The sequence below is a fragment of the Rhinopithecus bieti genome, unplaced genomic scaffold (genome assembly GCF_001698545.2).
Source record: "Rhinopithecus bieti isolate Rb0 unplaced genomic scaffold, ASM169854v2 scaffold_6907, whole genome shotgun sequence".
In the NCBI taxonomy this organism is placed as follows: Eukaryota; Metazoa; Chordata; class Mammalia; order Primates; family Cercopithecidae; genus Rhinopithecus; species Rhinopithecus bieti.
Genome location: NW_016805647.1, coordinates 3,679,644 through 3,704,236, shown reverse-complemented (window position 1 = coordinate 3,704,236; position 24,593 = coordinate 3,679,644). Strand labels below are relative to the sequence as shown.

At 47.8% G+C, this 24,593-nt stretch overlaps 2 protein-coding genes across 16 annotated transcripts in view; one reads left to right on the top strand and one right to left on the bottom strand.

Annotated features, from left to right (window-relative positions):
* RIMS3 (regulating synaptic membrane exocytosis 3) overlaps window positions 1-24,319 on the bottom strand; it is a 67,501-nt gene extending 43,182 nt beyond the window's left edge. For 2 of the 13 annotated variants that reach the window (XM_017873275.1, XM_017873291.1), the window contains exons 1-4: window positions 24,235-24,318; window positions 18,573-18,715; window positions 8,961-9,103; window positions 4,548-4,750 (exon numbers count right to left, since the gene is read on the bottom strand). The gene's annotated coding sequence lies outside the window, so the exon portion shown is untranslated. Of the gene's footprint in view, window positions 1-1,051; window positions 1,391-4,547; window positions 4,751-5,068; window positions 5,249-5,963; window positions 6,105-8,960; window positions 9,130-18,572; window positions 18,716-23,682; window positions 23,776-24,234 lie in introns of those variants that run through there. The other 11 variants (XM_017873278.1, XM_017873277.1, XM_017873279.1 and 8 more) reach the window with 11 other exon arrangements.
* NFYC (nuclear transcription factor Y subunit gamma) overlaps window positions 24,065-24,593 on the top strand; it is an 83,242-nt gene continuing 82,713 nt past the window's right edge. For all 3 annotated transcript variants that reach the window (XM_017873273.1, XM_017873271.1, XM_017873274.1), the window contains exon 1: window positions 24,065-24,150. The gene's annotated coding sequence lies outside the window, so the exon portion shown is untranslated. The remainder of the gene's footprint in view (window positions 24,151-24,593) is intronic.

The following is a 24,593-nucleotide window of genomic DNA, read 5'->3' as shown; positions in this document are numbered from 1 at the left end:
GGGGGGGGGCGCGGCGGGGAGATGGCTGATTAACCCCTTGTTGATCAGGACCAATCCTCCTCCCATGACTTCAGGCCCCAAACCCAAGGAACCCAGACTTAAGAAGTCATCATGGATAGAGGACAGGACCAAAGGGGCAGCAGCCTTCTTCCCTACATCCTGATAACACCCCTGGGGCTAGGGTTGGACACTGATATTCACCCAGGCATCCAAGCCCTGAAGGGCCACATTCAAACAGGCCCTAGGTGGCAGTGCCAGCCAATGCCCCCTGTTCTCCAACCTTGGTATGCCACTGCCCACCCCATTCCAGGATCCTTCCTGAGCCTTCAGGACAAGGACACTGAAGAAACCCACTCCTCAGGGCTGAGTTGTCCAGAGGTAATGCGGACATGGGGTCCAAATACCCAGGTGGCCAGTCAGGGAAGAGCTCCTCCCTATGAATGAGAGCATGCCCAAGTTGGCCATCAAGGGTTTTGCCAAGCCTCCCTGAACCCTGGGCTCTGCACCATGCTGCTGACCAACTGCTTTCCCAGCTTCCCAAAGACCCCTCTTCCCACCCCAGGGCTGGAGTCAGCAGCACTCCTTTCCTCTTATGGGGCGGAGGGGGTCCTCTGGGCACCACAACGGTGTCACGTTGGGAGGAAAAAGTGGCTGCTTCTCAACCAGGGCACAGGCAGAAGGGAGAAAGGCAGGCTGCCTTCCAGCTCCCTTTCCAGGAGGGATTTTAAGCACTTTCCAAAAATGCCATGCCAGGCAATGCTGTTGAAGACCAGGGCCCCAGGAGCTCTGAGCATCAGCAAAGAACTCAAGACTCTAGCCCCCCTTCCCCATTTTCCAGGCTTCCCCAAACACCCCACGTTCCTCTCTCATCCCTTAGCCCCCTCCCCAGAGCCCTCTCACACTCTGTGTTCATCCCCCCACCCCCGCCCCGGCACACTCACATCCCTACGTTGCGCTTCATGGCCAGAGCCCCCCTCCCCCCGTGGTCCTCCAGACCTCTGCAACCCCCTCCCCACGTCCACTCCCAGGCGAGCAAGGCCTGCTGACTTACCCGGAGGTGGGGCCGGGGTCCAGATAGGGAGGGGGGCTCCGCAGGCCGAGGCGGCTCCGCAAGGCGGGGCAGGTGCTGCCCCGGGACCCCGCCCCGCGGACCCGGCAGTAGGCGCGGCCCGGCCCCAGGCGGGCGCGGACTCCGAGTGGGTAGGCACGCGGGGCGGGGAGGGGCGGCGAGGGAGGCTCACGGGGGCATCGCCCGCCACCACGGGGGCAGCTCCGCTCCGCCCGCCTGCGCTGCCGGCTCCGCAGCAGCCACCGTTTTCAGTCGCCGCCGGGTGCAAAGCCCAAGCTCGGGCTGGCGGGAGGCGAAGGGGAGGCGGGGCCTGCTGGGGGCGGGGCCGTGTTGATGGGCGGGACCAATGGGGCCGGGCCTCGGTGGTGGGCGGGGCCTAGGGAAATCCGGGGAGTTTGGCTTGCCGGCTTGAGGGAGATCTACATTAATGAGGCCTCCAAGAAGCGGGGTCTGGGGAAGCCTCAGGCCTCTCCGTGTCCCTAGGACGCTCCTGCCTCCGGCCCGGCCTTCCCTCTCCACCATCACCCCATCTGTTCTTTCTCATCCTTCCTTTCCTTTGGGGCACCTCCCAGGACCTCACAGGCACCACGGCGCCCCCTGCCCTACCCTGAACCAGTTCCAGGAACGTCAGATGGTAAGAGAAGAAGAAACTAAGGACTTACAAACGTCAAGTCCATTTTACAGATGGAAAAACTGAAGCTCAGAGAGGAGAAAAGACCTGCCCAAGTGCCTGGTATGAAGAGAAAGACTTTATAATGTCCCTTTCAGACAGAAGGAAGTAGAGTGGCCGGCCCTGAAGCCCAAGTTAACCTGCTTCCCCTGCGCTCTCTACTTCTAGAGCAATGGTTTTAAACTTGGTGCGATTTTGCCCCCCAGGGAACATTGGACCATGTCTGGAGACATTTTTGATTTTCCCAACGAGGAGGTTGCTACTGACGTCTCATGAGAATAGATCAGGGATGCTGCTACATGCTTTCAACACACAAGACAGCGTCCGCGCCAGAGAATTGTCAGGCCCAAAATGTCAGCAGGTTTCTGAGGTTGAGAAACTCTGTTCTAGGGCCTGGCATCTGCCTATATAAACTTCCAAATGGACTCCTGGAGTCCTGGGTTCTGAAGCCCAGGAGGATACTGTGTAAAGTCTTTCCTAGGGTCATGCCTACCTCAACTTGTCTACTTAACCTTGCTTAGGACTGGTCAGTTCTACTCTTGGGCTCCAGTGTTTTGAATTCCACTCATTGACAGAGAGGACAGAATAATTAATATTTGCTGGAGGCATGTAAAACCAGTAGTCTCCCTGCTGAGGGCATGAATTAAAATGTAAATGGGGGCTGGGTGCGGTGGCTCACGCCTGTACCAGTGTTTTGGGAGGCCAAGGTGGGCGGATCGCTTGAGGCCAGGAGTTCGAGATCAACCTGGCCAATATGGTGAAACCCCATCTCTACTAAAAAAACAAAAATTAGCCAGGTGTGGTGGCACATGCCTATAGTCCCAGCTACTCGGGAGGCTAAGGTACGAGAATCACTTGAACCCCGGAAGCAGAGGGTTGCAGTGAGCCAAGGTCGCACCACTGCACTCAGCCTGAGTGACGGGGGAACTCTGTCTCAAAAAAAAAAAAAAGTAAATGGGGAGTGGGAAGGTGGGGAGAAAAAGGAAAATTATTGGGATTAAAGGATCCTGCTGGTGATTGCTAGGAGGCATAGTCATCCTATGCCTTCCTTTCTCACCTGGTCTGTGAGAAGCATAAACTGAGGCCCTACAATGTGAAAAGCCTCAAAGTGGGTTCCATAGCTGGTCAGAGGTGAAGCTGGGGCTCCTGATTATATTTACATATTAATTAAAGCTTTGTTATCAGCTATTCTACCTTAAGCCTAGGCCTGGAACTAGGGCCTGGGTGGTGGAATGGTTGCTCTGGAGCAGGAAGGGAGACTAGATTAGGGGAGGCAGGATGGAGGCCAGGGTAGGACCTGGAATGAGGGTGGAGGTGAGGAGTGGGAGCACAGAGAGGAATCAGGCTTCCTGTGTGGTCCTCCCTGGCCCCTTTCACAGAGACAGGTAAACCAGGGGCTCCCTTTGCACATCTGATGAAAACTTTGCACTATCTCTCTGGAGATGTGCAATGTACATTTTGCATATAATTTCAGTATCTTCAAAGTTCTATATTGGTTACCAGAAGGATTGGATGGGAGGTGGGTGGAGAGGGGGTTGATTCTTAAGTGTATATAGAAGAATAAACATACAGGAATAAAAAGTCCAGGAAGAAAAGTAATGAAAAGGGATTTGTCTCACCCATTACTAAAACATACTCTAAAGTCAATGTGTTTGAAGCAGTACGGTATTGAAGCAGGACTAGACCAATCTGTGGAACAAAATGGAGTATGAAAATGGATCTAGCCCCGCAAGGGAATTCAATGTATAATAAAGATAGCACTTCGGGCCCGGCACAGTGGCTCATGCCAGTAATCTCAACACTTCGGGAGGTCGAGGCGGGCGGATTGCTTGAGACTAGCTTGGGCAACATGGCAAAACTTTGTCTCTATAAAAAATACAAAAATTGTGGCCGGGGGCGGTGGCTCACGCCTGTAATCCTAGCACTTTGGGAGACTGAGGCAGGTGGATCATGAGGTCAAGAGATTGAGACCATCCTAGCCAACATGGTGAAATCCTGTCTCTACTAAAAATACAAAAATTAGCTGGGTGTGGTGGCGTGCACCTGTAGTCCCAGCTACTTGGGAGACTGAGGCAGGACAATCGCTTGAACTCAGGAGGTGGAGGTTGCAGTGAGCTGAGATCGCAAAACTGCACTCCAGCCTGGCGACAGTTAGACTCTGTAAAAAAAAAAAAAAAAAAAAAAAAAATTATCTGGGCATGGTTGCACACACCTGTAGTCCCAGGTACCAGGGAGGCTGAAGTGGGAGGATTACCTGAGCCTGGGAGGTCAAGGCTGCAGTGAGCTGTGATCACACCACTACACTCCAGCCTGGGCAACAGAGCAAGACCTTGTCTCTAAATGAATGCATGAATAAAAGACAGCACTTCAGACAAATGGCGGGGGCTGGGGGATGTTGGTAGGGGGTTGGAGGGGGGAGATCAAATGGGTGGAATAACCAGCAAGTCTTTTGGGGAAATTACAAAAGCTGTGCCCTTTTCTACACTGAAATAAATTCCAGGTGGAGCACATATTTAACACTATAATGTATCAGAAAAAAGACGAGTGAATATTTTAATAATCTTGGAGATGGAAAAGACTTTCTAAGCATGATGAAACCTAGAAGCCATAAGAGAAAACATGGAAATGTTTGACTACAAGACTTCTATACAGAAGAAATAACCATAAACCAGTTTGAAAGACAAATGACAAAACGGAGGGGATATATCCTGGTTGCCCCCCACTCTGTCCCCTCCTGCCCTCCAGCCCCTCCAAGCCAAGACGGGGATGGGAGGGATGGCTGGGGCTGTGATAGTCGAGACCGAGCACCTGGCAGAGGCTTCTCCCGCGGCGCTCTGGCCTGCGCCCACATGTTCAGGGGCCGGGAAGCCCCGGAAACCCCAGGCGGGCCATCTGGGTCCTCAGCAGGTGCCTTGGCACAGCAGATCCGAAGTCCTCCTGGAGGCTGCTCACCACTTCCCTCGCGTGGCCATCCTAAGAACTGCAATCCTCTGTTCCTGCTCATGCCCCTTCTGAGTATCAAGGCGAGAATTTAAAAATACATAAATAAATAACAGCTAATTTTTTGAGGGAACTAACCATGTTCCAGGCATTGTGTTAAACACTTAACCTAGCATATTTCATTTTCCCCTCAAAACAACTCTTCGAGGTAGGTCCACTGTATTCTTATCTCCATTTGATGGACGGAAACCGAGGCTTGAGAAAAGTGACTTATCTAATCTCTAAGTGGTGGCACCAGGATTTACTGTCACATTCCTTGCCTCAGTTCTTAATGTAATAAAGCCAAGTCTTTGGGAAAATTCAGTAAAACAAACGTTTTTGAGGTTTACCTTGATCCAGGCCTTTTGCAGGTGCTGGGGATTCTGAATTGAGGAAAATGGTCATCAGAGGTGACAGCAGAGGAACACTCCTGATACAGCGAATCCTGATAGCTACAGAGGACTCATTCACCCCGTGAAGGGGTGGGGCAGCGAGGAGGGATCCCAGAGGAGAAGTCCTCCAAGCTGCATCTTGTGGAGAGAGAGTAGTGGGGTGGCACTTACTAAGGTGGACTGGATGACAGGTGGGGCTTAGGGGAGGAGCAGTGATCTATGTGCTCTGAGTCTGGGGGCAGACCACAGATGGGGCTGAATAAAGTACACCAGGACCAAGCTAAGGAGTTTGGGTGCAAAGATTTTTTTGAGAGCTTTTCCATGTTTCAGTTGCTTGGGTCTAGGACAGCCTGCTCTGCCAACCCAACCTGCCTCTTTTGCAGATGCTTCTTCACTCCAGTTCAAAGTGCTCTCAGAAACTTGGAGTCCCTCCTGATTCCTTCCTCTTCCTCACTTCTATCCACTTAATTATCAGTGCCATCCACTATGCTTCCTAAATACTTCCTGGGTTCACCCACTTCTCTCCATCCCTCTCGTCTCTCCTCTAGTCCAGCCTGCCTTCCTGTCACTCCTGAATTCAGCTGCTGTTGGTGACTTGGTCTCCCCACCTTCAAACTTTTACACAAGAGAAATCCTTCTAAAGCAAATCTGACCACATCCCCTCTCCTACTGAAAATGCTTTTTATTGATTCATTCAACAAATATTAAGTATTTATTATATGTTGAATATTCAAGATATAATTATGAGCAAAACATGGAATTTAAAGCCTATGGGGGTGACAGACGTGAACCAAATGACCTCCTAAATAATTATATAATAAAAACTGGGCTAGATGCTATGCGAGGGCCTGACCTAGAGAGGGAGATCTTTGAATGCTCCCCAAGGCGTCCCATCTGAAGTCTGAATAGCAGTCAGCCAGGTCAACAAGCCAAGGGTAGGTAAGAGCTTACGCAAAGGCCCTGAAGTTGCTTCTCTGAGTTTCTGTTTCCTTGTCTGTATAATGGGAATATTTAGAGCTGTGAGGATTAAATGAGTTAATACGTGTAAAGTTCTTAGAACAGGCCTTAGAACATAAGTTTTTTTTCCATAAGTGTTAGTTATTTTATATATATATATTTTTATTTTTTATTTTTATTTTTTGAAATGGAGTCTCACTCTTGCCCAGGAGGCAGTGGTGTGATCTCAGCTCACTGCAACCTCCGCCTCCCAGGTTCAAGCAATTCTTCTGCCTCAGCCTGCTGGGTAGCTGGGATTACAGGCATGTGCCACCATGCCTGGCTAATTTTTGTATTTTTTGTGGAGATGGGGTTTCACCATATTGGTCAGGCTAGTCTTGAATCCTGATCTGCCCGCCTCAGCCTCTCAAAATGCTGGGATTATAGGAGTGAGCCACCGTGCCTGGCCAATAGCTTAATATATATTTTTTAAGTGGAGAGATATTGGAAATCTTTCAGCAAAGGAGTTAAAGGAAAAGTAGCATTTTAAAATGTCACTCCAGCTGCAATGAGGAGCATGGATTAGTACAAAGAAAGAGCAGATTTGGGGAAACTAATGAGACTTTTGCAGGGGTCCATTGAGAGCTATGGGGATTTGGGCTAGGGAGGCAGAGGGAAATTGGAGAGATTTTGTGATTTAGGTAGTAGACACTGCTGGGCTTGCTGTTTTATTGGTAGTGGGAGGCTGTAGGAGGTAGGTGGTTGCTACAACTGGTTGGGTGGTGATGTTCTTCACCAAGACAGGGAAGGCTGAAGGATGCCTAGGCCTCAGGGGAGATGCTGATTCTGGATGTGTTTAGATGCACATACTGTGGGACATCCCAGATGAGCGCCGTGTAGGCAGCTGATTCATTGTGGAGTTCGGAGGAGAAACTGTGGCTGGAGATAAAAAACTAAGATTGCTGGTGATATGGTTTGGATCTGTGTTCCCACCTAAATCTCATGTCAAATTTGTAATCCCCAGTGTTGGAGGTGGGGCCTGGTGGGAGATGATTATACTAGGGGTTGTTTCTCACGAATAGGTTAGCACCATCCCCTTGGTGCTCTTCTCGTTATAGTGAGTTCTCATGAGACCCAGTTGTTTAAAAGTGTGTGGCACCAGCCGGGCGTGGTGGCTCACGCCTGTAATCCCAGCACTTTGGGAGGTCTAAGAGGGCGGATCACAAGGTTGGAGTTCGAGACCATCCCGGCTAACACAGTGAAACGCCATGTCTACTAAAAATACAAAACATTAGCCGGGTGTGGTGGTGGGCGTCTGTAATCCCAGCTACTTGGGAGGCTGAGGCAAGGAGAATGGCATGAACCCAGGAGGCGGAGCTTGCAGTGAGCCGAGATTGCGCCACTGCACTCTAGCCTGGGTGACAGAGCAAGACTCCATCTCAAAAGAAAAGGAAAAAAAAAAGTGTGTGGCAGCACCCGACCACTCTGTCTTGCTCCTGCTCCTGCCATGTAAGACGTTCTGGCTCCCCCTTTGCCTTCACCCATGATTGGAAGCTTCCTGAGGCTTCCCCAGAAGGCAAGCAGATGCCAGTATCATGCTTCCTGCACAGCCTGTGGAACTGTGAGCCAATTAAACCCCTTTCCTTTCCTTTTTTTTTTTTTTTTTCTTTTTTGATATAGAGTCTTACTCTGTCACCTAGGCTTAGGCTGGAGTGCAGTGGTGTGATCTCGGCTCACTGCAACCTCCACCTCCCGGGTTAAAGGGATTCTCCTGCCTCAGCCTCCCAAGTAGCTGGGACTACAGGCATGTACCGCCATGTGCAGCTAATTTTTGTATTTTTGGTAGGGACAGGGTTTTACCATGTTGCCCAGGCTGGTCTCGAACTCCTGATCTCAAGTGATCTGCCCACCTCAGCCTCCCAAAGTGCTGAGATTTACAGGCATGAGCCACCGTGCCCAGCCTCCCTTTTCTTTATAAAATTATCCAGTCTCAGGTATGTCCTTATAGCAATGCAAGAACAGACTAATACAGTTGGCAAATAAGTGATCACCTCAATCACGCCATCTGTGAGATGGTAGGAGACAGCTAGGTGATTTTTAAGGTTTCTTCTGGTTCAAACATGCATAGGATTCCAAGTGTTGAGGTCAGTAGGACTCCAGAAACAGAGAGAAAATCGATGTGGTCTGAAAGACTTGGCAGAAGCTCCTTGCAGGCTATTTGTTATTCATTCATCTGTCTTTTACTGAGCAGCTACTCTGAGCCACATGCTCTACTGCGGGTGGAAGGATAAACAAGACGTAGCCGCCAAACCAGTGTGGTGGCTCACATCTGTAATTTCAGCTACTCAGGAGGCCGAGGCAGAGGATTGCTTGAGTCCAGGAGTTCAAGGCTACAGTAAACTGATTGTGTCACTGCACTCCAGCCTAGGTGACAGGGTAAGACCCCATCTCTGGAAAAAAAAAAAAAAAAGACCGAGCATGGTGGATTACAGGCAGTGATTATGCCTGTAATCCCAGCACTTTGGGAGGCCAAGGCAGGTGGATTGCTTGAGGTCAGGAGTTCATGACCAACCTGACCAACATGGTAAAAACCTGTCTCTACTAAAAATACAAAAATTAGCTGAGTGTGGTGGCAGGTGCCTGTAATTCCAGCTACTCAGGAGGCTGAGGCAGGAGAATTGCTTGAAACTGGGAGGCGGAGGTTGCAGTGAGCCAAGATCGCACCACTGCACTCCAGCCTAGTGACACAGCAAAGCTCCATCTCAAAAAAAAAAAAAAAGCAGCAGCAGCATCTCAGGGTCTCAGGCTTGGTAGACCAAGGAATGTTTCCTAAAGGAAGTAACAACTAAGGTAAGACCCAAAAGTCAGGTAAAAGAAAGCTCCCTCCTCTTGAATTTTTCACTTTAGACTTTACCATGCACTCTCAGAGTCCATTCCAGGAACAAAGGCCCAGGCGATAGCAGTTGCATTTCCAAGGTTCTGTTGAATTTTCCATCTTCGTTGAGATCCTTCTTCTCAATGTTCCCTCTGGCCTTATCTTCACATTCTCCGCCAGGGCTAGGAATAGGGTCAGAGAAAAGGGACTGAGGATACAGAAGTAGGGAGGCAATCACTCATAGGTCATGCAGTGTGCTCCTGGCCCTCTTCCCATTCACATCCCCACTCTAGCTTTTCCCTGTACTCTGCTGGCATCTTGCTATTCCCACATGTGGCTTCCTCTGTTTACAGTGAGCCTTGCCAACACTTGACTAAGGAAAGCTTGCCCATGATGAGCTCAGATGTCACCTCCTCCTGGAAGTCTACTGCTTTCTCCAGTCGTCACTGTCCTTCTCCCTAGGCCAAGATGGTCCCCTGTGCTCTAACAGCATGGTGAAGACTGCACAGTGGTTAACAGAACAGGCTTTAGCATCAGAGCCCTGCTGTGCTGTTTATTATCTGTGAATCACTCTCTGCGCCTGTTTCCTTCCACATGTGTGAAATGTGGTGCTGGCATCACAGGGGAGTTGTAAAGATTAAGTGAGAAAATATATGTAAAGTGATCAGCAGTGACTGGTACATGTACCAATCAGATACATGATATAATAAAGATAAAGACAGGAAGACAATTAGAATACATGAGCACTTTAGAAGAAGCATAAACAATAACAATAGCTACCACTTACAGTAAGTGGTTATTGTTTATACTTCTTCTAAAGTGCTCAAGTTTTCTAATTATTTTCCTGCCTTTATCTTCATTATAAGTTTCTAGGGGCAAGAAGGAAGAAGAGGAGGAGGAAGAAGATATTCATAAATGACATTTAACAAGCATTACGACATGTCTGCTGAATAAAGAAATGACAATTTCATGGGAAAGGTTCTGGGCAGGAAATCTGGAATCCTGAGCTCCAATCACATGGTCCTAGTGATGGTACAGTTTCTGCCTCACTCACATTCACTTTAAGGAAAAGCTGCCCAGACCACAAACCCTGCTGGGGCCACGCTGTAAACCCCTTGACCCCTCCAGCCTCTGGACTTCAGCAGATAGGGCCAGCACCAGAGTCAAGGATCATCATTTAATATATTCGCTGCTGTCTGTCCTTGGACCAATGGTGTATACTATTGTGTGAATGTGTTCCCCAAGGCTCATGTGCTGGAAAGTTAATCCCCAGTGCAACAGTGTTGAGAGGAGGGACCTTCAGGAGGTGATTAGGTCATGGGGGCTCTGCCATCATGAATAAATTAATGACGATATTGAGGGAGTGGGTTCCTGATAAAATGATGCATTCAACCCCATTTCTTCTTCTCTCTCTCTCTCTCCCCTTCTCTCTGTCCCTCTCATGCTGTCTTGCTCTCTTGCCCTTCACCTGCTGCCATGGAATACATAGAAAGAAGGCCCTTGCCAGATGTGGACCCCTCAACCTTAGACTTACCAGGCTTTAGAGCTGTAAGAAATGTATCTCTATACTTTATAAATTACCTAGTTTCAGATATTCTGTTATAGCAGCACAAAATGAACTAAGACAGCCTAGCACAACAATCTAAGATGGGCCGATTCGAGGCTTTATTGAACCAAGGAACAGAAAGACATTGTTGGCCAGGCATGGTGCCTCACACATGAAACCCCAGCACTTCGAGAGGTCAAGGTGGGAGGATCAGTTAAGCCCAGGAGCTCAAGACCAGCCTGGGTGACACAGTGAGATTTCATCTCTACAAAAGGAAAAAAAAATTTTTAATTAGCCAAGCATGGTGGTGCATGCCTGTATTCTCAGCTACTTTGGAGGCTGAGGTGGGAGGATCATTTGAGCCTGGGAGGCAGAGGGTTGCAGTGAGCCAAGATTGTACCATGCCACTGCTCTACAGCTTGGGTGATAGAGTGAGACCCTGTCTCAGGAAACAAAAAAAAAAAAAAAAAAAAAAAAAAAAAAAAGGAAAGAAATTGTCAGGTGGCAGAGGGAGTTGAAGTAGAGAAGTCAGAGATAGCCAGGTGTGGTGGCTCATGCCTGTAATTCCAATCCTTTGGGAGGCTGATGCAAGTGGATCGCTTGAGTACAGGAATTCACGACCAGCCTGGGCAACATGGCAAAGCCCTGTCTCTACAAAAAATAACAAAAATTAGGCTGGGCACGGTGGCTTATGCCTGTAATCCCAGCACTTTGGAAGGTCGAGACAGGAGGATCACCTAAGGTCAGGAGTTCGAGACCAGTCTGGCCAACATGGTGAAACCCTGTCTCTACTAAAAATACAAAAAATAAGGCCAGGTGTGGTGGCTCATGCCTGTAATCCCAGCACTTTGGGAGGCCGAAATGGGCGGATCACGAGGTCAGGAAATTGAGACCATCCTGGCTAACACGGTGAAACCCCGTCTCTACTAAAAAATACAAAAAACTAGCCAAGCGAGGTGGCGGGTACCTGTAGTCCCAGCTACTCGGGAGGCTGAGACAGGAGAATGGCGTAAACCGGGAGGCGGAGCTTGCAGTGAGCTGAGATCGGGCCACTGCACTCTAGCCTGGATGACAGAGCGAGACTCCGTCTCAAAAAAAAAAAAAAAAAAAAATACAAAAACTTAGCCGGTCATGGTGGTACACGCCTGTTATCTCAGCTACCCGGGAGGCTGGAGGCAGGAGAATCACTTGAACCTGGGAGGTGGAGGTTGCGCTGAGCTGAGATCGCGCCATTGCACTCCAGCCTGGGAAATAAGAGTGAAACTCCATCTCAAAAAAAAAAAAAAAAAAATTTAGCCAGGCATAGTGACACATGCCTGTAGTCCCAGCTACTTGGGAGGCTGAGGCAGGTAGATCGTTTGAGCCCGGGATGCGGAGGTTGCAGTGAGCAATGATCATGGCACTGTACTCCATCCAGCCTGGGTGACACAGCAAGACCCCGCCTAAAAAAAAAAAAAAGTCATAGACAAGTAGATCTTGGCCAGGAAAGCCAGGTGCAGGCCCAGATAAGTAGGAGCAGAGACCAAGAAAAGGCAGAAGCCTGACTGTAGGTAGGGGGGAAGGAGCAATCCTATCCAGCGATGAGGAGTGGCGAGGAGACAGAGAATGAATAGATCAGCGATGAGGAGTGGCGAGGAGACAGAGAATGAATAGACCAGTGAGTCCTAGACCTCTATGCTTCTTTCTGCCTTTCAGTTCCAGTCCTTACAAGAAACTCCTTTGTACTTGAGCTAAATTGGGTAGGCTTCTGCAGCCCAATGAGCCTGACTCTACTGTGTTATCTTGGCAAGTCCCTGTCCCTCTCTGAGCCTCAGTCTGACTAGATTATCTCTAAAGTCCTCTCCAGGTCAGTGTTCTTTCTGAACACTGTGTAGAGAGAATGGTTTTTAGGTTGCTGGCACCTGAGTTCAGTATTAGTTACAGAGTGCCCCTGACATCCTGGCTCCCAAAATAGTGTGGTGGCTGGTTAAAGAGCCTGTTAGAGGATCCAACACCCACCTGGCTTTGAATCTGAGACCCGCTGATACAATTCGACTCCTCCTTCGATTGTATCTTTTGTTGGATCACAAAGAAACTGAGGAACCAGGGCTTGTGTTTCTCCAGTGTCTTTTGGCTGCTGAATGCCCTACCTGCCCCCTTAATACTTTTCTGGACCCACTTCAGCATTTCAGGGGATTTCAGTGCCAAGTCTGCTCTAAAAAAAAGTGCCACTCCAGGAAGAATTTGAACAAAAAAAGTTTCCTTCTATGGTATTAAGATTTCCTGCCTTCCAGCTGTTTGGCTCTGAGTCTGTGCCCTGCCTTCATCCTCCTAAGCTAAAAAACTATGTTGATAATAATACTCCCTTGCTTTTGTATGGTGTTTTGCACTTTTCAGAGCATTTTAACACTTACCATCTTATTTGATACAAAAACTCAGGCAGGATGGACAAGAAGGAGAGGCAGAGGATAATACCTATCATTTCTCCCATTCCCTCTACCCCCTTAAGACAATTTATTTTAAAATAATGTAAAAAATCTATTCCTATGTCTTTTTTAAAAACAGGTGGAATTTTTTTTTTCTTTTTTTTGAGATGGAGTCGCTCTGTTACCCAGGCTGGAGTGCAGTGGTGCAATCTCAGCTCACTGCAACCTCCGTCTCCCAGGTTCAAGCGATTCTCCTGCCTCAACCACCCAAGCAGCTAGGATCACAGGTGTGCACCACCATGCCCAGCTAATTTTTTAAAAAATTATTTTTAGTAGAAATGGGGTTTCACCATGTTGGCCAGGCTGGTCTCGAACTCGTGACCTCAGGTGATCTGCCCACCTTGGCCCCCCAGAGTGCTGGGATTACAGGTGTGAGCCACCGTGCCGGCCTCATATAAGGTGGAAGTATCGAGATTGAACTTGATTAAGTGACTTGCCCAAGGTCACAGAGCAGGGTGATGGCTGAGTAGGATGTATAAGGCTTACAATTGAGGATCACACTTAATGTTTACAGTCGTTTTCTCAAGACCTGCCTAACCCTATTTTGTACACTGCTAGCCAAGGCAAGGGACCTTGAAGAAAAGTCGTGTTTCTGACATGTATGCCCCTATAGTGCTTGCAGGGATCATTCTTAATCTTAACCTGTACCCCCTACAGAGACTTAGCTGTCCCACAGTGACTTGTGAAGCACCAGGCGGTCACAGAAGTAAGCTAGGTTGGATGTAAGGCTTTCATTACTGTTCCATGGGTACTGGCAAGAATAAATTCTGTTGGAAAACACTGTTTTCTTGTTTTTCTTACAGACCACTTGTCCGAAGACAGAAACAGTTGAGAACCATCAGTCTATCCCTCTTTCAGTATCTCTAAAAAAAAGGAAGCAGGGCCAGGTGCGGTGGCTCACACCTGTAATCCCAGCACTTTGGGAGGCCAAGGCAGGTGGATCACTTGAGATCAGGAGTTCAAGACTGGCCTGGCCAACATGGTGAAACCCCATCTCTACTAAAAATACAAAATGAGCTGGGTGTGGTGGCGCACGCCTGTAATCCCAGCTACTAGGGAGGCTGAGGCAGGAAAACCGCTTGAACCCAGCAGGTGGAGGTTGCGGTGAGCTGAGGTTGTGGCTTCCTCGGACTAGGCAACCCCACCTTTGGCTTCACACCCCATGACTGACCATGGTTCTGATTCTGATTTTTTTGGCTTGACCTTGGAATTCTATCTTCAGGACACACTTTTGAGTTCTCGCTCCCCACGTGACCAACAGGATTAAGAGACAAGGTAACTTTTGCATTCCCATTCTCTCCCTGCCTGGGATCCCCCTCCAGAGGAAAGAAATTTAGCCCATGTACAAAAGGTAGATGGATAGCTGGTCTGGATTTTAAACAATCACACTTTTAACACTTCTCTGTCTTAATTCACTCATAGTCCCCTAATTGCCAAATCCAACTGATTCTTTGATCCTTTGCAGATCTTTTTTTTTTTTTTGAGACAGAATCTTGCTTTGTCCATCAGGCTGGAGTACAGTGGTGCAATCTCGGTTCACTGCAACCTCTGCCTCCCAGGTTCAAGCGATTCTCCTGCCTGTCTCTTGAGTAGCTGGGACTATAAGCGTCCACCACCACACCCGGCTAATTTTTGTATTATTAGTAGAGACCGGGTTTCACCACGTTGGCCAGGCTGGTCTTGAACTCCTGCCCTCGTGATCTGCCTGCTTTGGCTTCCCAAAGTGCTGGGATTACAGGCACGAGCCACTGTGCCTGGCCGAACTTTTGCAGATCTTTTGTCTCTTTCTCTCTTTGTGGTATTACATACAACTTTCTTTGCATCTTTCACCTCTCTAGCTCAGAGAGGTTAAATGGAATGGGGACTCGAACTCAGTTCAGACTAACTTGAAAGCACACGCTACAGACAATATTCCATGCTGCTTCCCAAAGTAGACCAATAGTCCAGACCTATGCTGTCTAATATGCAGTCATTAGCTACATGCTATAGTTTGAATGTCCCTCCAAAACTCATGTTGAAATTTAATTGCTATTTTAACAATGTTGAGAGTTGGAACACTTAAGAGGTGATGAGGTCACGAGGGCTCTGCCGTCATAAATGGATTAACGCATGGGAATGGGTTAGTTATGGAGGGAGAAGACCCCTGATAAAAGGATAAGTTTGGCCCCCACTCCCTCTGTCTCACATGCACACTTACTCACCATATGATATCTTCTGCCATGTTATGGTGTGGCAAGAAGGCCCTCCCCAGATGTCGAGCAAATGCTGGTGCCGTGCTCTTGGGCTTTCCAGCCTCCAGAACCATGAGCCAAATAAATTTCCTTTCTTTATAAATTACCCAGTCTTTGGTATTTTGTTATAGCAGCAAAAAACTAAGATACTACATGTAGCTATTTAAATTTAAATAAAATGAAATTAAATATTCAATTTCTTGGTTGCACTAACCATCTTTCAAATGCTTGACAGCCACATGTGGCTAGTGGCTACTATATTGAACAACACAGATATAAAGCATTTCTACTACGCAGAAAGCTCTGTTGGATAGTGTTGGTTTAGATAAAGGCTCTGTCCTCTGACCTCTTTACCCTCTTTCCCTTTATTTATTCTCAGGAAGTGGACAGACATTGTTTAGTCTGTCTAATCCTTTACTCCTACTTTTCTGAGAAGTGTTACTCTATCCCCCACCCTCCAACACACCTTCATTCATAGAGTTACAGTGGATAAACCATTTTTATGCACGACCCTGTCCCCTTTTCCATAATATTACTTGATTCAGTGGTGGACATTTGGCCAAAGTTAGCTCTAACAAGAGCTCTTCCTCCCAGAAATTTGGAATTGAGCCTAAGAATCTAGTCACCTGGATGATTTTTTGAATGGAGGCAACTTGGGACTCATTGGTTACCATGTTTTATATGACATGGATTGGGAAAACTGGTCTTCAGAATGACAAAGCAATGACAAACGGTTACACATATTGGGGAAAGTTGTATCTAGGTGTTCAAAGGATGTCAGGGCTCTGTCTCACTCTGTCTGAATTCTGCCTTCCTCTGTGATGCCTTCGTTCTCAGACAGGCTCTTTCCATGAAGAAAGAATAATGGCTGCCCTCAGTTCCACATAGCTCAAGATCTCCAGAAGAAAAATCCTGTCTTTCCTGTATTTCAAATCTTTAGGAGGGCTTTGCTTAGCTTAGTTGGGGTGATGTGCCCATCTCTCCAAAATCTGTGATCTGTTTCAGCAACATTTCTGAGAAAACAAAGGCTGAAGGAGGGATTAAGTGCTTAAGTTTTACGTGAGGGGCACAGCCCTGGAGTAGTGAGAATTAGGGATAAGATGAGAAGCAAGGGAAGGAAATGTTTGCTGGCTACTTCACAATGAGCTGTAGCTAGTCTCTTGACAGGCAGAATGTTGCTCTAGACAGGCTATATGGAGAAATTTTATCTTGAAACAGTCCATTAGAGGAAGGAAGGGAAGAGTGCATTGTTATAGCCAGCTCCTTCCTGTCTCCCATTGATCAGTTTGCTCTGTGGGTAGCTAAATCCTCTGTAGTAGGTTGCTTCATTGGCCCCTTCAGCAGCTGCTCAGGAAGCCAAATCCCACGCTCTGTGAGGTGGTGCTTCATCAGGGTGTGGAAGTTGCAGGAGAAGCCAGACTCCATGTTTGTAACTAGTTGGCCTCAAGCAACAGAACTGTGAGACCGTGCTTAGATTTGGTCAGCTGTCTGTTGTTGAGGTGGACCAAGTGGCTAATTGCCTGGGAGCCAAATTATCCTGAGAGACTATGAGGAGGCACTGGGCCAAGATGTGGGGAGATTGTTGATCGGTCAGACTGGGTCATGTTCCTACTCCTGTGGCTAATGGGGTACGGAAGATGTGCTATGGTAGGATGCATCCTGTCCTCTTTCCCCTCATTAACGTGTTCAGATTCTCAGGAAATCAAATGCCAAGACAGAATAAAATGCAAGACATTTATTATGAAAAACACCTGTGAGAGGAAATGGAAGGGGAAGACTGAGAGAGCCATCGCACAGTGATGCAGGCCTAACCCTGAGTGAAGGACAGAGGGAAGGTGTTCAAGGTGGAAGTGTCTCAGACTGCAGTAAAGTTCTAAGGAAAGTTTGGCAAGGCCACTTAGGAGTCCTTGGGTCAAAGTCATCCATCAGAAGAGTATCACTTATCCCAGGAACAGTCCTGTCCTAAAATCCCCGCTGGGCTCAGTTGTTGGCTAGAAGCAGGGTATGGGAAGTAAGACCTTGGAGTAAAGGGCGATGGATTTCAAAGCTCAGGATGGATTTCAGAACTCAGCAGCTGGACTGTTGGTAAATTACAATTTCTCCAGTCAGAGATCTGAGAGGCACATTCTCATGGCCACACACCCTCCCAGCCTAGCCAATATAGAGAGGAAGAAGGATAAATTCTACAATCTTTTTTTTTGTTGTTGTTTTTTAAAGTATGCTGGGCACAGTGGCTCATGCCTGTAATCTCAGCACTTTGGGAAGCTGACGCAGAGGGGCAGATCACCTGAGGTCAGGAGTTCGAGACCAGCCTGGCCAACATGGTGAAACCCCGTCTCTACTAAAAATACAAATTAGCTGGGTGTGGTGGTGGGCACCTGTAATCCCAGCTACTCGGGAGGCTAAGGCAGGAGAATAGCTTGAACCTGGGAGGCAGAAGTTGCAGTGAGCCGAGATCACACCACTACACTCTAGCCTGGATGACAAGAGTGAAACTCTGTCTCAAAAGAAAAAAAAGTAGAGTGCCATTACCAGTTGAAAGGGCAAGGGGTATTCAGCAGGCAAGACAACAAATGTCCACCCCACAGCTTACAATGTGCCACTTGTAATTCAAACTCTATATATCCAAACCCGAACTCATGACTTCTCCATACCCTGACTCTTCATCTGAAGACTACCATCCTCTCAAGTGTGACACATGGGAGTCATATTAAACACCTTAATTTGGCCGGGCATGGTGGCTCATGCCTGTAATCCCAGCACTTTGGGAGGCCGAGGCAGGTGGATTACGAGGTCAGGAGATTGAGACCTTCCTGGCTAACACAGTGAAACCCAACCTGTCTCTACTAAAAAAATACAAAGAAATTAGCCGAGCGTGGTCGTGGGTGCCTGTAGTCCCAGCTACTAGGGAGGCTGCCACAGAAGAATGGCGTGAACCCAGGAGGCAGAGTTTGCAGCGAGCCGAGATTGCGCCACTGCACTCCAACCTGGGCGACAGAGTGAGACTCCGTCTCAAAACAAACAAACAAACACACAAAAAAACCTTAATTTTCTTGTTCCCCAACCCTCAATAGCCAGTCAATGGTCAAGTCCTTACAATCTTTCCTTGGCAGTATCACCTCAGCATTTGTATCCTCTTCCCTCATTCTCACTGCGGCTGATGTGTTCAGGCCCTCACCCTCATTGTATCTTACCTAAACTATTGTGAAAGTCTCCACACGGTCATTCTGCCACTCTGTTCCATCTTACTCTCTTTTCCAGATTGCTTTTAAGCATAGTTTTGATCATGTCACTATCTTTTGTAAAACCTTCTACCATTGGGAATGTAAAATGGTATGATGCTATGGAAAACAGTATGGTGGCTCCTCAAAAAACACAAAAGCAAACAAAAAAACAAACATAGAATTACCATATAATCCAGCAACTTCACTTCTGGGTATATACCCCAAACAATCGAAAGCAGGGACTCCAGCAGATATTTGTATACTAACGTCCACAGAAGCATCATTCATAGTGGCCAAAAGGTGAAACTAGAATGGTGATTACCAGAGGCTGGGGGAAAAGAGGATAGTGCGTTAGTGTTTAATGTATACAGAGTTTCAGTATGGGGCAATGACAAATTCTGCTGATGGATGCACAACAACATGAACAGACTTAATGTCACTGAAATGTATACTTCAAGATGGTTAAACTTAGGCCAGGGTGAGGCGGTGGCTCACGTCTGTAATCCTAGCACTTTGGGAAGCCAAGGCAGGTGGATCACCTGAGGTCAGGAGTTCCAGACCAGCCTGACCAATATGATGAAACCCCCGTCTCTGCTAAAAATACAAAAATTAGCCAGCCCTGGTGGCATGTGTCTGTAATCCCAGCGACTCGGGAGGCTGAGACAGGAGAATCGCTTGAACTCGAGAGGCAGAGGTTGCAGTGAACCGAGATTGCACCATTGCACTCCAGCCTGGGCAACAAGAGCAAAACTCTGTCTCCTAAATAGACAAATAAATTAGATGGTTAAACTTGTTTAAAAGCAAAACAAAAAACTTCTACCACTCACTTCCCATAGCAGAAAATAAAGCCCAGGAGCCTTAATTTGACCATAATAATGTATCTTTCCATATGATTCTTCTTCCGTTCCCTCTTACTCTGTGCTTCCTCAACTGATCCCTCGCTTCTTCTATTTGCTTTAGTGGCTGCCTACGTCTTCGCTAATTCTACTCATTTTTCAAGACCCAGTTGAAATGTCACATCCTTGCAAATCTTTCCCGAACTGCTCCCACTATTTCACACTAGGTGGAAGTAAGCACTCCCTTTCTGAACTCCAGCAGCACATGAACTATATCTTTTAGTGCTGCTTTTATTTATTATTTTTTTTGAGACGGAGTCTCGCTCTGTCACCTAGGCTGGAGTGCAATGGTACGATCTCAGCTCATTGCAACCTCTGCCTCCTGCGTTCAAGTGATTCTCCTGCCTCAGCCTCCTGAGTAGCTGGGATTACAGGCACGTGCCACCACGCCCAGCTAATTTTTGTATTTTTAGTAGAGATGGGGTTTTACCATGTTGATCAGGCTGGTCTCGAACTCCTGACCTCGTGATCTGCCCATCTTGGCCTCTCAAAGTGCTGGGATTACAGGTGTGAACAACTACGGCTGGCCAGCGCTGCTTTCCTTTTAGGCCAAAGGCACAGAATGAGATAGAAAGGTGTGGCTTAAGGAAGTCCAGCTGGCTGTCTAGACAGGTCCCGTTACACAGTGCTACAAGAACTGATGCTTAACCTTGCAAACTCAGAAACCTAATTTTAATAGTAAGCAGAAAGTTGAACCATTTCCTGGAGGTGGGGGGTGTCTTATATTTGCTAAGCTCACAGAAACTTTTATATAGAGGAATCTGATTAGCTACAATGAAAAATACAATTACCAAAAGAACTAGAATCCTCTAGGTGGCAGATCACTTAATTCTGTTCCTATCGCCAAGACACTTGCTGGGTGAACATAGAGGAAAGCATGATTTTTTTTTTTTTTTTTTTGAGACGGAGTCTTGCTCTGTCGCCCAGGCTGGAGTGCAGTGGCACAATCTCGGTTCACTGCAACTTCCGCCTCCCGGGTTCACACCATTCAAGGAAAGCATGATCTTAAGAAGCATTTCTTAGCTGAGGCAGTCTGAGATATTCCCATCCACTACAGAGATAACATGGACAAGGAAATCCTAATGCTCAGTGTGGTTTAACTGAGATGAGGCTTAGAGGGGCAACAGTAGTGCTAGCCTTTGTGACTGCCTTGCCTTGTTTTGGACTGCCATGGCTGAGCAGGTCCTTTTTTTTTTTTTTTTTGAGACGGAGTCTCGCTCTGCCGCCCAGGCTGGAGTGCAGTGGCCAGATCTCAGCTCACTGCAAGCTCCGCCTCCCAGGTTCACGCCATTCTCCTGCCTCAGCCTCCGGAGTAGCTGGGACTACAGGCACCCACCACCTCGCCCGGCTAGTTTTCGCATTTTAGTAGAGATGGGGTTTCACCGTGTTAGCCAGGATGGTCTCGATCTCCTGACCTCGTGATCCGCCCGTCTCGGCCTCCCAAAGTGCTGGGATTACAGGCTTGAGCCACCGCGCCCAGCCGCAAGTCCTTTTGTTCACAGACACTTTCTCCAAACAGGGTACAGAATGGCTGACAGGATTGATTAGGTTCCATTTATTAAACTACAATCATATCTGGCGTCTTCAGATTCCTCCTATATGCCCTTGATCAGAGTTTGTTTTTTTTTGGTCATGTTTGTAAAAAAGGTCTTGGCTTACCCCCATTGATAGCTAATTTCATGGCTGTATTAGTCTGCTTAGCTAGCATGTTATGCTGCAACAACAACGAAAACAATCTCAGTGGCTTACAACAAAGGTTTATTTATTGTGCACACAACATTACAGGTTATGTGTGTCAGCTGTGGCTCCACACATCTTCATTCTGGGACCAAAGCTGAAGAGGTAGCTCTTATTTAGGATATGCTGCTCTTGTGTCAGAAGAAAGATAATATGGCAAAATCATAAGATAGCTCATAACTTCTGCTCAGAAGTGGTACATGTCATTTCTTTCTTTTTTTGAGACAGAGTCTCGCTCTGTTGCCCAGGCTGGAGTGCAGTGGCGCGATCTTTGCTCACTGCAATCTCCAACTCCCGGGTTCAAGTGATTCTCCTGCTTCAGCCTCCCGAGTAGCTGGGATTGCAGGCACCTGCCACAACACCCGACTAATTTTTTCATTTTTAGTAGAGATGGGGTTTCATCATCTTGGCCAGGCTGGTCTTGAACTCCTGACCTCGTAATCCACCCACTTCGGCCTCCCAACGTGCTGGGATTACAGGAGTGAGTCGCCGTGCCTGGACAGTTCATGCCATTTCTACCGATATTTCATTGGTCAAAACAAGGCCAAGCTTGACGACACTAGGGTGAGAAATCTTTCACCCTCATCTCCTAGGGACAGGCCAGATAGCAAGGGCTTTAGAAAGGGAAGGGCAGAGGCTATTGATAATACAGACGATAGCAAGGACTAATATTAGGCTTATATGTACCAGTTGACTGTTATCAGTTATAACATTGACTATTAAAATACTGAAATACTCTAGTACTATCTGGTAAATAGCTGCTGTCCCAAACCTCCGGACCACTCCCTTCCCCTGGGATCCCCTGGGACCTACTAGTCACAAACCAGCAACTGAAGGGTTAACACCTAGCACAGAGGGATACCTCCAGGATCCTAGCTGCATTTCTAATTCTGCTTCATCTATGCTTGAGCACTACTTGTTGTTAAATATATTTAATATCAATCTTAGAAAATTTCCTCTATGTAGATTTTTATTTCTGAGGGCAACCCAATTTCCAGGCTCTTGGAAGGAAATGGACTGCAGTCCCTAAGTGTGGTCAATACTTAATTGTAACAACAATCACTAATAATAACTTGCACTGCTTCACTGTAACTAAATGTCCATTTTTACATTTCTTTGGCAAGCACAGTATATGCTATAATTACTCAATAAATATCTGTAGAGATTTACCTCACTTTTTTCCATTAGCTACATCTGTCTCTACAATCTCAACATACTATTTTCTTATTATGAGTCTCCCTGTTTTTAATTTTATGCCATTTCTCATGTCTGAAAATGTCATTATAAGTAACTTTTTTTTTTTTCTGAGACAGGGCCTTGCACTGTCGCCCAGGCTAGAGTGCAGCGAGACGCTCATAGCTCTTATCAGTAACTTCTTTACAACACTTCTGCAATTCAGGAAGCACTCTCACATTATTTCATTCACTCTCCCCAACATTACCAAGAGTTAGGAATTGGATCTTTTTATAGATGAAGGAATTGGGACTCCCTGAAGTCAACTGTCTCATAGCTATGTTTTGTTCATTCATTCATCAAATACTGAGTGCCTGATGTGAGATTTACTGAAATTGGATTTAAGAACAATTTTCCTGAATTCAAGTCAAGCGTTTATTCCACTATTCTCAATTACTTTATCACCAGGGTTATAAACCCAAAGAAACTGAGTAACAACAGTGTGATTTTGTTGAGGACCCCCGCAACATAAGTCTCAGAAAGGCTCCAATGTCATTTGTAAAATTCAAGATTACCATCAGCAGGGGCAGTCATTCCTCTCAGTGCTTGTTACCTAATGCACTAACTCTCATTGTAGGTAATTCCATTCAAGACACATTTGATGACTATATTTACAGGTTTTGAAGTTATTCATATTGGGTTTCGACACTTACTAGCTGTGGGGCCTTAGATCAATTCCTTAACCTTTTTGAGTTTCAGTTTTATCATTTGTAAAATGGATATAATCCTGATGCCTTTGGACCAAGTGGTCATGGAAATGAAAGAGATAAGTATTTAAAAGCCCAGGCTCATAGTAGCTGTGGTTTCCAACTGCGTGATGAAGTTTTAAAATCTGCATTCAAATGAGAACAACTACGTCGACGTAAAGTTACAAGCTAACTGTTCTTGGTAAGTACTGTTCTTTATTCTGGAGAATATCACTTTACAGTTTGGTGTTAAATGCTCTTTTATAAATTTAAGGTGCCAGTAGCTGTCTACTTGAACGACATGCTAAATTTGGCATGCCGCCGGGCGCGTTGGCCCAAGCCTGTAATCCCAGCACTTTGGGAGGCCGAGGCGAGCGGATCACGAGGTCAGGAGATCGAGACCATCCTGGCTAACACAGTGAAACCCCGTCTCTACTAAAAAAAATAATAATAATAAAAATTAGCCTGGCGTGGTGGCGGGTGCCTGTAGTCCCAGCTACTCGGGAGGCTGAGGCAGGAGAATGGCGTGAACTCGGGAGGCGGACCTTACAGTGAGCCGAGATCACGCCACTGCACTCCAGCCTGGGCGACAGAGCAAGACTCCATCTCAAAAAAAAAAAAAAAAAAAAAATTGGCATGCCATGTCGACCTTCATCCCCCAGTTCTTTCTCCCCAAATTAAAAACACGAATACACACACACGCCCCTCCTTAGTTCCTAAAGTTCAAGGGCACGCGCACACACCTACTTATCTTTTAACATTCAAGCTCGCACCAAAGAGAGATCCACAAGGGTGGGAAGCGTGGTGAAGGTCACCTGGCAGCGCCTCCAGATCCCCCGAAAGGGGGCGGGGTCAAAACTCTGAGATCTCGAGCTTCCGAAAGAGGGCGGGGCTAAAACTCCCAGCTCTCATTCCGCTTCACTCTGTCATCGCCCTTTCCCAATTCTCGCGAGACCTCAAGCAGCACAGCTTCCGCGCGCTGCACGATACTGGGAGTCCAGGCACCAGGGGAGGGGGAGGGGGAAGGGAAAAGGGGAGACGGTGCAAACGGCGTGGCCGCCATCTTGCTTGTGCCCCCGCTTCGCGCGCGCTCCGTTCTCCGTGACGCACGCTTCCCCCTCCCCTCCGCCGTGCCTGGGCCTCTGCATTGCCCGACTCCGAAGGAGCGCGGGGGCGGCTCCTACTCTTCCTGGACTCCTAAGCAGAGGCGTGTGAGTGTGCGGGAGGTTCTGTGCGAGGGTGATAGGGGAGCGGCGACGGGGGGAGGGGCAGCGCTTCCCGCCTTCGCCAGAGACCTCACTTCCTCGCGCGGCAGCTGCTGTAGCTCGGTCAGGCCTGCTCGCCGCCATGTTGTGCTCTTGCCTGGCCCGCCGCTGTCGCCACCGCCGCGCTCGTGGGGTCCGTGTGCCTCGTCGGCCCGGCCCGCGGGCTTTCTCCCATTGGCGGAAGGCGACGGCGGGGGGGCTCGCTCGTGATTGGTCGGTGGCGGGGAGGCCGCGGACCTGGCACCTTATTGGTCGCGCCGGCTCCGGCCTAGGGGGTGATGAAGGAATCTGAGGCTGCGGGGATGCGCGCGTCTTGGGCTAGGGCGGCTGGGGCATTGACCCCCTGCGGCGCAGGCGTGGGGTTGCGGCAGGAGGGCGAGCCTGGAGGC